We start from the raw sequence: 18,433 nt of genomic DNA on the forward strand, positions 1-18,433 counted from the left end.
GGTGTTGCTCCCTTCCGCCTTCCCACCCTTCCCCCCCCCCCCCAGAAGCAAGGTGACCGCTGCCTCAGAGCTTATAAGAAAGCCACATATGAGCCGGCGGTGACAGGGCAACTGCAGTCTCATGTGAAGGGGCTCATCCTTCACACCCTACCAAGGTCACGAGTTGCCCCCCCACGAGCAGCTCCCCAGCACAGCCATAACACCAGTCTTAATTATCTGGCTTTTAGCAGAAGTCCAAAATTGTTTTGAATATTGTTATGATTCTCATAACAGGCTATAGAAAACAAAGTATTTCACAATGCCTTTTCAGAAATTCTGATTGTGGGGGGGGGGAATTCTAAACAATAATTGTGCATCTTTTGTCGAAATAATGAATGTAATCAATGTAGAGAAGAGTTAAGTGGAAATCATCTGCTTCACAGGCATTGGGAGGGGTGGGAGGGGGGTATATTGGGGTTCTTGGTGGTGAAAAATGAGTACTGGTGAAGGAAAAGGTGTTTGATAATTGTATGACAGAGACTCAAACCTGAAAGCTTAGCAACTTTTCCCACAGTGATTCAATAAATAAATATAAGAAGAAAATAAATAAATAAATACAATTATGGGGAAAAAAAGTAAGGTGGAGTTCATGCCCAATTCAATCAGCTAATCAGTGGCTGAATAAATAGCAGTACTCCTACATAAAAAAAAATACCCACCCTCCAACAGTGCCCATTTCCCACCACTACAGATCCCAGTATCCCTCCCACCCCCCATCATACCCATCCCACCCTGCCTCTGTGGCAGGGCATTCACTTTTATTCTCTCTCTCCTTTTGAGTGTTGTGGTTTGCAAAAGAGGCATTGAGTGGCAATCATGTTTGGTCTATAGTCTACTTTCAGTATGCTTCTCCCATCCTGAGAGGATCCTCTGAACACCCTTTATTTGGTGCTCCCTTCTCTATCTGAGCTGCCTTTTCCCCTAGCATGTGTGGCTGACCTCCAAGCCATGGAGCTAACCTCCTGGTACTTATCTCGGCTATTTTTGTGTGTTAGTCTTCTATTTTGTTACTTTATGTTCCCAAGATGAATGCAATCTTTCTATGTCTATCCCTTTCTTTCTGAGTCATTTCGCTTAACATGATACTTTCCATGTAGTACCACTTGTATGTAAATTTCCACTTGTATGTAAAAGATGACTTCATCTTTTCTAACAGATACATAGTACTCCATCGTGTAGATGTACCAAAGTTTCTTTAACCAGTCAAAAATATGAATGCTTCACGAATTTGCATGTCATCCTTGTGCAGGGGCCATGCTAATCTCTGTATTGTTCCAATTTTAGTATATGTGCTGCTGAAGTGAGCATTGTACTGGGATTTCTCACTTTTTGCCTCTGCTTGGCATTTGGTAGAAATGTGTCTCTGAGTATTTAGCATAACTTCTCCACTCATCATGCAGTCCAGCACTGCCTCTATAGTCACAGTCCTCAAGGTAATTAAGATAGCGGAGTACCAGGAAAATGTTTTCGGACTACACCTATTTGTTTACTCAGTTGCTGAATTATCTTCTAAGAGTAAATCAGAAAGTTTTACTGTTCTATTTACTTCCTTTGCGTGGCAAAGCTGAGGAAAATGAAATCAATTCACATTTCTAATGAAAAAAATTTACATTTAAAGTTTTTGACAAAGCAGTCAAGAAAGAGCATCTTTAGAGATGTCACTCTTACATGATTGCCTGAGCAAGAAGGGTTAAAAAAGGCAACAACAACAGCAAAATACTCAGCTTGTTCTTGCTTGCTTAAAAAAGTCAACTCAAACCATCTCCAAATGTAGCTTAATCCATTTTCAGACTCTATACATTATGCATCAAGATTTTGTACAAAAGGAATTTGAGAGGAGTGTTTGCATGAAACCACTTGGGTAGATTAAATTTGCAACACAGCACATTAGACTCAAAAAGTATACATGACATGTTGAGAGCTCTATCTCATTCCTGGTGTGCAAGGCTCCTACTGCAGGTAAATAACGTTCCAAGAATGCATGCATTCCAGCAGTTGTCTTAAAAATAAACTAGGTTAGCAATGACCATTAAAGCTTAAAACAGAGAAAAGCATAGTTGAGACTAAACAGTTCTGTAGATCCTAAACTCAAGGTAAAAATATTGATGCGAAAGACATCCCCATTAGGAGTTTCTCTCTAATAATTTAAAACCCCACCCAGTTTTTAATTCAAAGTTAAGTTGTCACTATAGTAAAACATCTGGATGGAAAACTCAGAATCCCTCATCTGTGTCTTCACCTAGTGGATGCCAAACATCACAGAGACCACATCTGCATATTTGGAGGGCCAGCAGCATTTTGTTTTCTGCCTTTAAATGGATTGTTGAGTTCTTGGAAACAGTATATATTTCTTCTTACCCCAGAGAGACTATGCACCGATGTTCCTCAGTCAGAACCCCTATGGACCCTGTGGGGGTCACAGGTGAAATCATATAAACAAGGCACAACCTATTGGACAATTGTCCACAGGAAGGAAACAAGGTTAGAAGGGAGTATGGTTGGAAAAAGGCTGAAAATTACTGCATTGAATGAACACTCTTTGCTGCAATCAAGCAAGGATTTGCAGGTTCCCTAAAAGAATGCCTTTCTAGATTAATGATGGATTGGATTGTTCTCGACGGTAGTTCTAAACTGACAGGTGCAGTCTAAACCAGGAATAATTATTACCACTATAAACCATGGGCTGGCAAAACAATCTAAAAAGACTCCGAAAATTTGTACAATAACTTGTGTTTTTTTCTTAAAAAAAAACTTCCTATTGGATTGAATGGCTGTGTGGGCTAGAGTACTGTTTTGACAGTTCTGATCCTTTTTCTGGCAACTAAAAATGAGGACAAAGACCAGCAAGTGAGCAGAATTCTCTGTTGAATCTTCCATTAAGATTGTGATTCATTCTTGAGACCCACATTTTATGAATGTTGTGAATTCAGTGTGATGTAGCTGTTGAGGTGTCAACATTCAAATTGGATTCCATTAACTTTATGGTACAATTAAATGTCTAAATCACAAGGACTCAGTGTTGAATTTGTATGCCATCTAGAAGTACTTTAGAAGACTGGCAGCTTCCATGAATATATTTTGATCAAGTCATTGTGAGAACAAATCTAACGAGATATCAACTCAAATATAACAAGTATCTAAGTTCTCAAATTTGAGAATTGAAGTTTGTAATCAGATGCAGAGTGGAATTATTATTCCACATACGGAGTTTTCCTTTCCTTAAGAAGTACATGGGGTTGCAGAGATAGCTCAAAGGGCTGGAGTGCATGATTTATATGCTTAAGGCCCAGCTTTGATCCTTGGAACTATGAGATCCCCTGAGTACTGCCTAAAGGACTCTTGAGAACCTGGAGTAACTCCTGACCACCACCAGGTGTGGAACAAAATGAAAAATAACAAACCAGAGCAAAACAAAAAAACCCTTGATTTGGGGTCTTAGAAGGGACCTGATGATTTGCCATTATAGGAGCGATAGCACAGTGGTAGGGCGTTTGCCTTGCACGCAGCCAACATGGCCGACCCGAGTTCGATTCCTCCGCCCCTCTCGGAGAGCCCAGCAAGCTACCGAGAGTATCTCGCCCGCACGGCAGAGCCTGGCAAGCTCCCCATGACGTATTCGATATGCCAGACACAGTAACACAGTAACAATATATCTTACGATTAATTGAATTTTAGCATTTAATGGGATGCTTTTTAAAAATACCAGTTTCTAACCAGAGAGATAGTACAAGGGGGGAGGGTGTATGCCTTACATGAAGCCAACCTGGATTTGGGACCCAGAACCCCATATGGTCTGCTGAGCCTGCCTAGAGTAACTGAGAACCTCCAAGTGTGGCCCCCCAAGCCCCAAAATCCAAGTTTCTAGGTCTTCCTTTCTGATTGGAAAGGGTTTGAGCAGTATGCAAGAATTGTTGATGGTACTAGGTAAAGCCACTAATTTGGTCATTTTTACATTTGGAAAAGTGGTGTGTCTCATCCATGACTTGGCTGGGGGTAAGAAGGCAAAATCAGCACTAGATCTCCTCATGCTTTCTCCAGTGATCTTTCACCATTTTATTTGCCCAAGTTAATTTATATCCACGACTTTTTTTTTCTCTTTTTAGGTCACACCTGGCGATACACAGGGGTTACTCCTGGCTCATCACGATCATGATCACGACCATCCTGTTATTCGTTGATTACCTCGAGCAGGCCCCAGTAACGTCTCCTTTGTCCTAGCCCTGAGATTTTTTAAAAAGTGCCATATTCAAAGCTCTTTCAGAGTTAGGAGAATGAGACCCATCATTGTTACTGGTGTTTGGCATATTGGGTACGCCACGGGGAGTTTGCCAGACTCTGCCGTGTGGGCAGGCTATATTCAGTAGCCTGCCAGTTTGTCCAAAGTAGGAATGAGACAATAAGATGTCTTCCAGGAGCTGGGTTTTATGGTCTCTGAGTCTTGGCCGTTGATGGGATTACACGGCGCCAGGGGGCCAGTTGGTGGGTGTGACCCCCGCCTACTGGAATTTGGAGGATCTGGGTGGAGGATGCTCAGCCCCGATCCGAGTAGGCTTGGAGATCTCAGCCCCGGGACCCACGTGCCTTTGTTCCTCTGCCGGTACCTTCCTGTGTGCGGAGAGTGGTCTCAGCATGGTGATGGCTGGTTCTGGAGGTCTTCGGCTGCCGGAGCCCTGGTCCTGGCTCATGCACTCAGGAATTCCTCCTGGTGGTGCTCGGGGGACCATACAGGATGCTGGGAACTGAGCCCGGGTCAACCGCGTGCAAGGCAAAGGCCGTACCCGTTGTGCTATTGCTCCAGCCCCATATCTACATCTTTGACATGAGAATTGTCATGTGTGGAAGCTACATGTGTCATGTCAGTAAAAGCAGAAGGACTAGGGACAAAGCTCAATAGCAGAGTGAATACTCTACTGTTGTGTGTGCTTTCCTGAGTTCCATATCTGATACCATGAATAAAAGGTAAAGGCCCTCCCGTTGATCGTCGATTTGCTCGAGCGGGCCCAGTAACGTCTCCATTGGAGACTTTGTTGTTACTGTGTCTGGCATATCGAATACTCTCGGTAGCTTGCCGGGCTCTCCGAGAGGGGCGGAGGAATCGAACTCGGGTCGGCCATGTTGGCCGTGTGTAAGGCGAACGGCCTACCCGCTGTGCTATCGCTCCAGTTTACCATGAATAAATTATGGGAAAAATGGAGAATATAAAGTGATGAAGAGAGTGAGTACATAAAGTAATTTTCCAAAAAGTGAATTCTTTTTAACTTGTTTAAAATTTAAAGTATTGCATAAAATACAGGGGTTAAGTAAGAACAGTACAATATTTCACATATTTGGGTCAAGTTTAGGTAGTTCTTTGCCTATTGTTTATAAAATATTTTCATTTCTACATTTTCATATGAATTTATTTGGTTTTCAATGTCCTAAATGCATAGCTTTGCATAGCTTTAAAAATTCCGGGATGAAATGAAACACTTTAATTTTAGATGACAACTTTTTTCAATCCATTCCTATTTTTCTGTTGGGTTGCTTTCATTTTTGTATTGTTTATGAGGATCTTGTGTACATATATTAAAGTCATTAATCCATATTTGTCATATAATAAGATATAATATTTCTCATTTTTTCCATTTTATTTTTATTTATGGTGTTTTTCTTAATAGGGAATAGTTAAAAACATTCCTGTAGTTAAATTTTTTGTCTGTTCTTTGAAACTATGCATCATTACTTTTATTTATTAAAGTCCTTTCTATCACAAGATGAGAGGGAACAATTGGTTTACTTTTTTCTGACTATTCTTTTGAAGCTTTTAAATTTGTATTTAATATTTGTCTATGTTGGTATGTTCTATAAGATATAACATGAATATTTATATAAATGTATAACATAAAAACATTTTTATTTAACTTCATTTCTTTTTCAGGGAGGCCCACAAGCAGTGCTCAAGGAATCCTAATGACACTCAGGAGATTCTTGGTCAACTGGGTGGTTGCAAGATTTTGAGTTTATGGTGTTGCTTAGACTCTGCAGAACTAGGACCACCAAGGCCATTAAACAAATTTCTTATTAAATTTTTTTTCAAATTGATTTGTAAAGTATATCATAGCTACAATTTATTATATGCTTACATACTGTGCTGAATATTTTAATTAAAATTTTAATGAATACATATTTCATTTGGGCCTTACAACAACATGCTAGTATAGTTAAATTTTATTCTACTTTTATAGATAAGTAAATAAAATTATGTAGCTTAAATTGCTTATCTACAAAGGCAGATCTGAGCAGGGATTTCAGAATTAATGCTCCAAATCATAAACTCAACTACACAAATAAATTTCACCATAAAACAAATTCTTAGTACTAAGGTTGGCTTGGGAATCTCAATTCTGTTTAAGTAATTTGATTTCTATGTTTTTACTAATATAATGTTTTTTAAAATAGGATCCATAACCAGTGATGCCTGGGAGCACAATGGCCACCCAGGGTGATGCTCAGTGGTGCTGGCCTGATGGTTTGGTGATTGGTCCTGGTGGTGTTCAGAAACCCCCATCACTATATCCAGTTGTGCTGTGCAGGTGGGAAATGTGATGCTGGGGATCAAATTCAGTGTCTTGCACATGCCAGATAGATATGTGCAATGAACTATCACTCCGTATCTAAGATAATGACTTTAAGTTTGCTTTGGAATATTTTTAAATGAAAAAGTCCGCACATTATTACATATTCATTATTAATATACCCTGAGATTTACATTAGCAAGAAGAAACCCTGAAATTTTCAATGAAATTGGACAAAAATGAAATGTACTATATTTAAACTTTGCATTTATCAAAATGTCCTTTTGCCTACATAGTTTTCTTCAGACAAGCCCTTTCACATTTTCTAGTTTCACCAGAATCTATATATTAGTTATTGATGAAAGGTATTTTCCATTATACTTTTTTAAAACAATTCTTAATTGAAATATTCTTCAACCTTTTTTGTAGTATTTTTATAGGACATTGCATTCTTTCAGAAAATTTTCCTCATGAGTTTTCACTGTGGATAACCTTATATTAACAAGAAATTCTTATTTTAGCTCCGTATTAATTATGCTCTTAGTTTTTATATGTTGTCTTATTGAACTGGTAGGAAAAGTGGAAACCTGATGGTAAAAACAGCCAGCCAGGGTTGTGTTATCTGTTTGCCTTCTGCTCTTCCTCCTACAAGATAATTACAAAGTACACAATCTGTGCCATGCACTGTGCTAGATTTTGGAGACAGAACACATAGCAAGACAGAAACAGTCCCTGCCTTGCTTGAGCTACAGTCTGGGCTGGAAGACACAGGTATACATACAATTACTTCATTGACTACAACCCTTACCTTATTCTTGACTCTAACGGGAGTGTATCTGGTATCTCCATTTTAAGACATTTTGAGATATTCTTTAAAATACTGTCATTGTCACTGCCCTCCTGTTGTTCATCGATTTGCTCGAGCAGGCCCAGTAACGGCTCCATTGTGAGACTTGTTACTGTGTTTGGCATATCAAATACCTCACGAGTAGCTTGCCAGGCTTTTGCCATGCGGGCGAGATACTCTCGGTAGCTTGCCGGGCTCTCCAAGAGGGGCAGAGGAATCGAACTCGGGTCGGCCATATTGGCTGCTTACAAGACAAACGCCCTACCCGCTGTTCTTTCGCTCTAGCCCTACATTCTTTTTATTCTAGTGTAAGCATTGTAAGCACTGTCCTCCCATTGTTCATCGATTTGCTGCAGCAGGCACTAGTAACGTCAGTGGGGCAAGGCATCATGGCTCACACAGTTTGTTGAGATAGAATTCTTTCTGGAATCTGGTTCCAGAAGTCAGTTCTGAAGAAAGAGGGTAGTGTATCTATTTACCTAATAACATGGGTTGTCCAGTGTACTCAACTTGCATAGAAAGAATATCTAGTGCAGATCATACTTCTGAGAAGCTCTTTGTTCTTCTCCAGGTTCAAATACTAGCCCTTGTCTTCCAAAGGATGACACTCTAAAGACTCCTTACCTGCCACAGAAAGAATATGAAGATTGCCAGTGCTTCCAATGGGTTGATTGGTCATGAAATTGATGAAGGCAATGACACCAAAGCTAAGAAGAAACATCAATCTATCAGATGTGATGCTTAATTTGTATTAGTTAAAAATACTTAGCACAGTGTGTATGACGTTTAAAAAATCATCTGTAATATTATCAAATGCTCTACCCTCTGTGCTATTGCTCCAGCTGTGGTTTTAAGTATTTCTTTATCTCTGAGATTACTTAAAATATTCGCTGTATGCACTTAGCACAAGAGCCAAGATATAGAAACAGCTCAAATGCCCAACTACAGATGAATGGATTAAGAAGTTGTGTATATATATATGCATTGGAATATTGTGCAACTCTAGGAAGATCAAAATTATGCAATTGCAGCAACAAGAATAGAACTGGGGATATGCTGAATGAAATCAGAAGGAAAGGGAGAGATACAGAACGATCTCTCTCATATATGGAACTTAAAGATACACAACATGGTACAGAAAAGGGTCAACACATTGAGCCAACTGATCCACAAAACTGAGTGTGTGTGTGTGTGTGTGTGTGTGCGTGCGTGTGTGTGTGTGTGTTGGGGCACATAGGTTGAAGTATTGAGAATGGAGCTTCATGTCTGCAACTTCATTTCAAGTGGTTCTGAAAAATATTTGTGGGAATTTGAGAAAAATCTAAGTTTAATGAGGTAAAATATTAACAATTAGGGACTGAATCTATGGTATACAGAGTACTTTGCACTCTTGCAACTGTTATTTTATTTATTTATTTATTTATTTATTTATATTCGTGAAACACTATGAGGTACAGTTGTAGACTTTCAAACTTTCGTGCTTGAATTTCAGTTATACAATGATCGAGTACCCATCCCTCCACCAGTTCCCATTCTCTACCACCAATGGTCCTAGTAGCCCTCCCACCCCCACACCCCATCCCCCCAACTCCACCCCCGCCTGTGTGGCAGGGCATTCCTTTTTGCTCACTCTTTCTTCAGGGTCTTGTAATGTGCAATAGGGGTATTGAGTGGCCATCGTGTTCAGTTTATAGTCTACTTTTAGCATGCATCTCGCATCCCGAGCGAGTACTCCAAACATCCTTTACTTGGTGTTCCCTTCTCTACCTGAGCTACCTTTTCTCCCAGCATGTGATGCCGGCTTCCAAGCCCTGGATCAGACCTCCTGTTATTTATTTCAACTATCCTTGGGTGTTCAACTCCCATTCTATTACTTTATATTCCCCAGATGAGTGCAGTATTTCTATGTTTGTCCCTCTCTTTCTGGCTCATTTCACTTAGCATGATACTTTCCATGTTGTACCACTTGTATGTAAATTTCATGACTTCATCTTTTCTAACAGCTGCAGAGTACTCTATTGTGTAGATGTACCAAAGTTTCTTTAACCAGTCATCTGTTCTCGGGCACTCGGGATTTTTCCAAATTTTGGCTATTCTGAACAGTGCTGCAATGAACATAGAAGTGCAGATGTCATTTTGAGTGTACGTTTTTGCCTCCCTGGGATATATTCCCAGGAGTGGTATTGCTGGGTGAAATGGGAGCTCAATTTTTAATTTTTTGAGAATCGTCCATACTGTTTTCCAAAAGGGCTGGACCAGTTGGCATTCCCACCAGCAGTAAAGGATGGTCCCTTTCTCGCCACATCCGCGCCAACACTGGTCGCTTTTGTTCTTTTGGATGTGGGCCAGTTTCTGTGGTGTGAGGTGATATCACATTGTTGTTTTGATCTGCATCTCCCTGATGATTAGTGATGTAGAACATTTTCTCATATGCTTTTTTACCAATCAGATTTCTTCTCTGAGAAAGTTTCTGTTCATTTTGTCGCCCCATTTTTTGATGGGGTTGGATGTTTTCTTCTTTGAGTTCAACCAGTGCTTTGTAAATCTTTGATATCAATCCCTTGTCAGATGTGTATTTGGTGAATATCCTTTCCCATTCTGTAGACTGTCTTTGTATTTTGGTCACTGTTTCTCTTGAGGTGCAGAAACTTTTTAGTTTAAGATAGTCCCATTTGTCAATCTCTGTTTTTACTTGCTTGGCCAGTGATGTGTCATCTTTGAAGATACTATTAGCTTCAATGCCGTGGATGGTTTTGCCAACCTTGTTGTACCTTCAATGTACCTTATGGATTCTGGTCTGATGTTACAATTATTATTTTTAAGTAATTTCACAAAATAATTTTTATATAATGGCATCTTCTGGGCTGGAGGGATAGCACAGTGGGTAAGGCGCTTGCCTTGTATCCAGCTGACCCGGGTTCAATTCTTCTGCCCCTCTCGGAGAGCCCTTCAAGCTACTGAGAGTATCTCGCCCACACGACAAAAGCCTGGCAAGCTACCTGTTAGGACGCGGATCATGATCTCCCTTTAATGACAAAGAGACTCCAGAGACTGCAAACAGCAAGCAAGGTTTATTGTAAGATGGGCTAGCCAGGGTCGAGCCATCAGGCAAGACCCTGAACTTCTTCAAAGGGGATCTTATATAGGCCTTCACTGGCCGTTACAAAAGAACCCGCACATTTCATAGCCAATGATTTGTAACAACATATACTTTCTTAACCAATCCATTTAAAATTACATCATTCCTTAGCCTATAGATTCAAAGATCAGCATTTACGTACATAGGCATTGTGGCTAGTGGGTATCTGGTAACTCAGACATTTGTTTATCTTCTATGTTTACCTGGCTCCCTTTGATTCTCAGCTCAAGGCTCCTGCATTCCGGTGGAGGTGGATAAGGGAAAAGTTACTAACAGAGGTAACAGATAAGGAAGGGCCAATAAATGGTTTCAGAATTTACATTCCAATAAGGAAGGGTCAACAAATGGAGACAGAATTTACATCTCAAGGCTTTACAAGGGAGGGGGCAGGTAAGGAAGAGTTACTAATTAGCAGAGTTTAGCTCTGGAATTTCCCTCGGGGTCCCAAGGGACCTTACACTACCCAAGACATATCTGTTATGCCAAAAACAGTAACAACAAGTCTCACAATTTGTTGTGAGATGTTATGGTGCCCACTAGAGCAAATTGATGAACAACAGGAGGACAGTGCTAATATTATCAGGAGATAACCCATATTTTCCTTGAATGCCTTGTTTTTTGCCCAAAAGTTCCCACAACAAAACACTTATTAAATAATAGTTAAAAAGGTGAAGGTAAAGGTAAAGGCCCTCCCGTTGATCGTCGATTTGCTCGAGTGGGCCCAGTAACGTCTCCATTGGAGACTTTGTTGTTACTGTGTCTGGCATATCGAATACTCTCGGTAGCTTTCCGGGCTCTCCGAGAGAAGCGGAGGAATCGAACTCGGGTCGGCCATGTTGGCCGCTTGTAAGGTGAACGCCCTACCCACTGTGCTAGTTATTATTTTTTTTTCTTTTTTTTTGTTTTGTTTTGTTTTGTTTTGTTTTATTAGTGAAACACCATGAGTTACAGTTGTAGACTTACAAGTTGTTGTGCTTGGGTTTCAGTTATACAATGATCGAGTACCCATCCCACCACCAGTGCCCATTCTCCACCACCACCAATCCCAGTATCCCTCCCACCCACCCCCATCCCCCTTCCCACCCTGCCTCTATGGCAGGGCACTCCCTTTTGTTCTATCTCTCCTTTATGGTGCTGTGGTCTGCAGTCCACCCACGATTTCTTACTGTGTCTCTTACTGTCGGGCAGACTCTGTGCAGCATTCTAGTGCAAGATGCTTGCGGAAGTAAAGACTAGGCAGAACAAGAGAGCAGCTTCCACTCAAGGAAGCAATAAAGACTCAAGAAGGACAAGACAATGATAGGCAACAAGCCCCACCCACCTACCCCCCCACCCACCTACCCACCCCGTGATCCTTTTCTTTTTTCTTTTTCCCCTGAGTGATGAGCCTGCCATGGAGAAAGAGCTTTAAACGAAAGTTAAAATGAACCCAGGAGCTGGAGAGATAGTACAGTGGTTAGGGCACCTGCCCTGCACACGGCCAGCCCAGGTTCGGTTCCCAGCATCCCATAGGGCCCCCCAAGCACGGCCAGGAGTAATTCCTGAGTGCAGAGCCACGACTAATCCCTGAGCATCAGCAGGTGTGGCCCCAAAACAAAAACAAAGCAAAACAAAAGAGGATCCAGTGAACACTGAGGACTAGGGCAGACAGCGACCATGGTAACATAGAGCTTTTAGCATTGTGCTAGTTATTATTAACAAAACACTTATTAAATAATTAAATAATCTATTATTTTCATTTACTTTTATGAACTACTTTCAAATTCTGTAATTGCTCTATGTTTTTGCTTGCTTTCTCCCACATTTGGGCCTGGGACTATAGATTTTGCTTGTCTGTTCTTTGGTGATTCAGCTGGCTAATCATATGGAAATAGTTGTAACAAAAAGGTGTCTATGAGGACACTTTGAATCACTTAACTGAATCTGATATGGCCACACTTAGTTGAATGAATTATGGCCATGTCATCAAAATTTCAGCAGAAAGGAAATGATAAGAATAATTCAATATAAGTCCAGCACCGTAAGAGCTGACTAAGTTTGGTTCAAAAAAACTTTCTAGCTATTTTTCATAGGCATGTTGTAATTCTGTGGCTTATGTTATTGAAAACATTTTTAAAACAACACCTACACACAGAGATAATAATCAGCACCCAGAGCATAATCTTGGGAAAAGAAGAAAAGCTATTTGTTTATTTATCCTATATTTAACTATCAATCCACCCATTTAGAATTGAAGAATACCGATGATGCTAGCATAATCCAAGTTATAAAACGTTAAAAAAAAAGAAGGCTACTCAGTGGAGTTTAATTGGCAGTTGTTCACCTATTTTTATCTCCTTCTAATATTACCTCAGTTTTGTTCACCACTGGGTGTGGCTCCCAAACCAAAACAAATTAAACCAAGAAACGTAATCTCAATTTTGTTAAGCTATTGGATGAGCAGGTTTCCATGGCCATTCCCATTAATCATGAGAACTCAATTTTCTTTTACCACCATCTGGTGTAGGATTGGCTATGAGCTATGATTCTGATAAAAAAAAAGAAAAACATGAAATTATTTATGCAAAAGTTCAGGAAAATGTCTATGATTTTTAAATGAAGTATAAAAGAAGAAAATACTGCTTTACTTTAAACCTGGGTTCTTTTGTGAGGTTTCAGTTATCATCTGGGGACTATAAAAGGACAATTCCGAGGCCAAAAGTAAAGATGCTGAAGATGGCATTTATAGACGCATTACATTTGTGTCCTTATGGTGTTAGTGGGGCTCTGTACCTATGAATTTGTCTTTATTTCTTTTATAACGTAGTACGTTTCTGTTGTTGTCTTAGCCTTCTAGAATTTAGGATTTTATTTACTTGTAGCTGAAAATATTCTGATTCTAGTGACAGAGAACATTGGAGGGAGAGAACAAAGTTCTGTTCCCTTTCCAAAATCTATCTTACTTTGCTTTCAGAAATACAGAGTAGTGTCAAGATATGAATATATTTTATGTAGACAGCAGTCAACATATGAATATTTACTGTAGTGTTATAATATGGGCCTTAGGCAGGCTTCCAAAATAGGTATTTAGTAAATAACTTTTAATCGATGAAGGAGTATTTAAAGAAAAGAATGTAGACCTAAGAAAAATTTCCTAGTATTAATAATTTAGGATCTTATTTATACTTTTCTTATTGTATTAGACAAACTTCAAACTCAATATAGACATTTATAAAATGACTGACTTTACACAAAGTAGAAAGTATTTAAGGTGTGGTCTCCTGTGGAAAATTCCTGTGTGCAATTCATCATACTTGTGAGACTAAGTCCAATATTTTATATAATATCAGTTTAAGAGGGACTGTGGGCTTATATAAACTAAGAAGCAATTACTTTATGCAATAAAATGATAGGCAGGTCCCTACTTAATGAATTTTTTAGTTGTTTTACTAGTTTATAGGCATTGACCCATAAGACACATGTTACATACATATAAACACAGAGAGACATATTCATTGAATTAATTAGAGCAGTATAAATCGATGTAACAATTGTAGTTTTAATAAACTGTGAGTTTATTTGTCCCTTAAAAGACAGTCTAGATGAATGACACAGGTTAATAAGTGTCTTGTGCTATGTGGGTATTGGGAAATCCAGACTGACAGTTGTTCTATTACATTCAGATTTTTACTGTCTTCTCTTCTGTACAATCAGCATAAAGAAGAAAGAGAAAACAATGGGAGAGGTGTTTTCTGGTCTTTACCAGTACCTTTCAATATATAATTAATTGCAAAGGAATCTGGAAAATGGAATCATACCATGTGCTCAGGAATAATGAAGGAATGGATTTTGATGGACACTTTCTTTTCCTTTCTTTCTTCCTTCCTTTCTTTCTTTTCTTTTCTTTTCTTTTTTTCATATTTGTGGTATAAAAGAGGCTACAGACGTTTCCTAACAGGAATGCCATTATCTCCACTGGTCTCTTCTTCATTGTTCCCACAGTAGTCTTTTTCATATGGTGATGAAGTTTGTTTTTAACTAATTTCCTTCATGTATCTGCTCAAAACCTTTCAATTGCTTCTTATTGTATCTTGGACAAAGATAAAAGTCTTGATCCTGACATATAAAGCTCTGCATAATCTAACATCCATTTTACCTGCATTTTACCAAATTTTGGAAAGTGTGCTTTCATGCTTTTGAAGCTCCAGTCACAAAGGCTCCCTTTCACAATCTCTACTTTTCATATTTTCTTTCTCAGAAATTTTGCTCTTACTATATTCCCTTCAGCCCAAACTCTTCTCCTTTTAGAGTAATTAGTGCCTATTAATTCTTTATGTTACTCTCCCAGTGGATAACTCTTTGCTCTTGTCAACTTTCTCAACACAAGCATAAGCTCCTTTTTTGTTTTTGGTGGTGACTGCAGTACTCTTTGACAGTGCTCAGTAGCTATTCCTGGCCCATGCTCCAGAATGATACCTAGCAGTGCTAACACCAGGGTTGGGGGCATATGTGGTGCTAGGAATTGAATCAGGGTTGGCAAGGTGCGAAGCAAGCATCTTAAACTCTTTCTCTTCCCTATATATTGTTGTAGAGTTGCAGAGCTTTTTAAAAGCAACTATTACAGTCATTCTTTTATGATTGGTTGTGTGATTAATTAAAATTTATCTTTCCCACTAGACAATAAACTCCATAGGATCAGTTGTTATGTATTTGTTCATGATGCTTAGCATAGTTTATATCTAACAGAAAACACTTGATAAACACTTGTTGATTATAAGCATATTTGAATGTATAGATAACTGTATTCAAATTTGGATTCCACCACAAATTAAGCTGTGTGGTTAAAATTATTTTTTCAGTCTTCAGACCTCCCGTTTCGTCACCTTGAAAATATCAAACAAAAGGATGTTAAGAATTCTAGCACCATGACTCAACGTTCCTAGTATATTAAAATTGAATCCCGTGGGCCAATATGCCTGTTTAATTACTCATGTATATTTTCGAATAAATATAACAAATTCTGGTCCTGACAAAGCAGAGTGAGAACAGTTTTTATTCTTTTATTTGGAATTTTTGACTACTGAAAATTCAGTGAAAAGTATTTTTCTAAAACGATGAAGTCCATTAACAACTGAAACGGGGGGGTAAGTGGGGCTAATAAGACATTAATTATATCATAGAAAAACACGTGGAAATAAAATCTGTATTTTACTGGAAATAATGAAAGATTGGTTACTCTATGAAATTTGAAGTAGATTTCTATGTTACTGATGATGCACTAATAGAAAATGTCAGTGACATAAGAAGACATAAGAAGTGATTTATCTTGTTGATCTTGTATTTATGTAAAAAGCCAAGATTAATAGCCAGAATGTCTAACACTTGTCTTGGTGATTGTGGTTGGATAACCAAGCCAAAGAATGTTCACGAAAAAATTTTCAAAGAATCGAGAGTTAGCTCCTTGAGAGTCGTGGACCATTTCCTAAGAGGTTTCCTATTCATTTAATATTAGCTGATAGGTCATATCATCATGGTATATTGTACATACTTAGATACTGTCACTGTCACTGTCCTCCCATTGTTCATCAATTTCCTCGAGCAGGCCCAGTAACATTGTGAGACTTGTTACTGTGTTTGGCATGTCAACTACGTCACAGGGAGCTTGCCAGGCTTTGCTGTGCAGGCGAGAGACTCTTGGTAGCTAGCCAGGCTCTCTGAGAGGGATGGAGGAATCAAACTCGGGTCAGCCATGATAGGCAAAGGCTACCCGCTGTGCTATCGCTCCAGCCCACTTGGGTACTAAACAACTAATTTAGTATTTTTATGAAGTAAGCATGCTTTTATTTTTTCAATATTTATATATTTCATTTTCATAAAGCAGTTCACAATGCTTCAGTAAGATATATTCAAACACCAATCCCATCACCAAGCACCTTCCTACCACAATAAGAGGGAAGTGTGTGAATGTTGTTGTATTTCATTCTGGAGCCATTTAAGCCTGTATATAAGAGAATACAAGCAAGTATGTTAAAACCAAACACATGTGTGATACTTTGGGTAAGTGGGCTAGAGTATAAGAGGTTGAGCAGCAGTATTTACAGCCCTGCACCCAGGACATTCTGCATCGCTCTCTCCGGGGGCTTTAATTTATAGCTTCTGGATCTTGGCCATTGATGAGATTACATGATGAGATTACATGGTAGTTTGTGGGTGTGACTGCCAAGCTACTGGAAAACTGGGGATCTGGGGGGGGGGGGAGGAGGCCCAGTCCCTATCTGAGCAGGCTTGGAGATCTCAGTCATGGGTTGCCGCATGCCTGCTTTTTTCTGCAGGTCCACTCTTGGGTGAGGTTCATCCTCTCCTGGGTGAGGCTAAACCCCTTTAGGGGGACACTCATCTGAACATGTGGAGAGTGGCCTTGAGCATGGTGGCGGTTGGGTTCTAGAGGGTTTTGGCTGCTGGGGTGCTGCTTGGGGTGAGGAGAGAAACTCAACTCACCCCCCTTCGAGGTGCTCCGGTGAAGACAGCCTGGTGTGCAGTCAGGACATTCTGCTGTAAGTATGCTTTTAGAAAGTTTCAAATTTGACCGAGACAGTGAGACAGGCCAAGGACTAATTAAGTTTGCATTTTCCTTCTTAAAATTAAGTTGTTGGGTCTGGGAAGATAGTACAAAGGGCTGGGGCACATGCCTGACATGCAGAGGGTCTGGGTTTAAATCCCCAGTCCTACCTGACTCCCCAAACACTGCCAGGTGCAGCACACGTGGCATCCCAGTCGCTTAGCACCCAGCATACCTAGGCTCAAGCAGCACTGCAGAGCCAGGTGGAGCACTGACTCTGAAGCAGCCTGGCCAGTCATCCGGGTACTCTTCACCCCCTGAACACTGCTTGGGAGTCCCCCCTAGTGAAATTGTTTGTTAATTTGTCCTTCATTATGAGCAATTCGTTTCCCCTCTTGTTTAAAAAAATGGCTGTATTTGACATTTAGAAAGGGGTATTATTCTATCAATGGTGAAATCTGAAGATATACATCTTCCTAATTTGAGTTTGGTTTACCCACAATTCCTTCAGATTAATAGACTATTTTTGAAAGATTAACATTTAAAAATTTAGTAGGAAATATAGAGTGCCCATATACTATCCCTTTTCATCTCTCCCAGTTTCACTTACAATCCAGTTATCAAAAACGATTAATCTGCATTAGTATTATACCTTTAATAAAACCATGCCAATACTGATATTTTTTTATTAAAGTTTACATATTTCTCTTTAGCTGTTGTTTTTCTGTTCCAGGGCTTACTCCTGGTTCTGCTCTCAGGGATCATTCTTGGTTGTGCTTAGGAGACCATAGGGATTGAACCCAGGTCAGCCACATGCAAGAAAAATGCCTTACTTGCTGTCCTATCCATTTGGCCTTGTATTTCTCTTTTGCTGTGAATTATGCGCGCAATTTATTTGGAATTCTTCTGTAAAGAGAGAACCTGGTTCAAGATTTCTTTATGTTGGTGAACTTAGATTTGAGAATATTTTGCTAAGTTTTTTTTTGGCTATAATATTACAATTTTTCAAAAGAAAAAAGTAAGGGAAATATGACCATGCCATTAGAAGTCAGGAAAACACTGGATTAAGAATGCAGGAATCTAACATTGCAAATCTGTCTGGTAAATTTCCAGAAGCGAGATTATGGTTATACTACTCTCTCCTGAAAGTTGCTTTGAGTAATCATAAGTTTTCTGGCATTGTCTCTATTTTCTATCCTCCCTGACTGGAACAAATGCTACATGGTGTGACTCATAGCCAGTTCCATCTACATGTGGATGTTTATAATTCAAAATCACCCTTTTTAAGAGGAATTCTCAGAGCATTCTAGTTAGAG

At 39.5% G+C, this 18,433-nt stretch overlaps 1 non-coding gene across 1 annotated transcript; it reads right to left on the reverse strand.

Moving 5' to 3' along the window:
- Positions 1-1,243: 1,243 nt before the first annotated feature.
- On the reverse strand, positions 1,244-1,347 carry LOC130017254 (U6 spliceosomal RNA). Its single transcript, XR_008791359.1, has one exon. It is a non-coding gene; the product is annotated as a U6 spliceosomal RNA (small nuclear RNA).
- Between the last annotated feature and the right edge of the window lie 17,086 nt (positions 1,348-18,433).

Source organism: Sorex fumeus, unplaced genomic scaffold (assembly GCF_029834395.1).
Source record: "Sorex fumeus unplaced genomic scaffold, SorFum_2.1 ptg000183l, whole genome shotgun sequence".
Lineage (NCBI taxonomy): Eukaryota > Metazoa > Chordata > Mammalia > Eulipotyphla > Soricidae > Sorex > Sorex fumeus.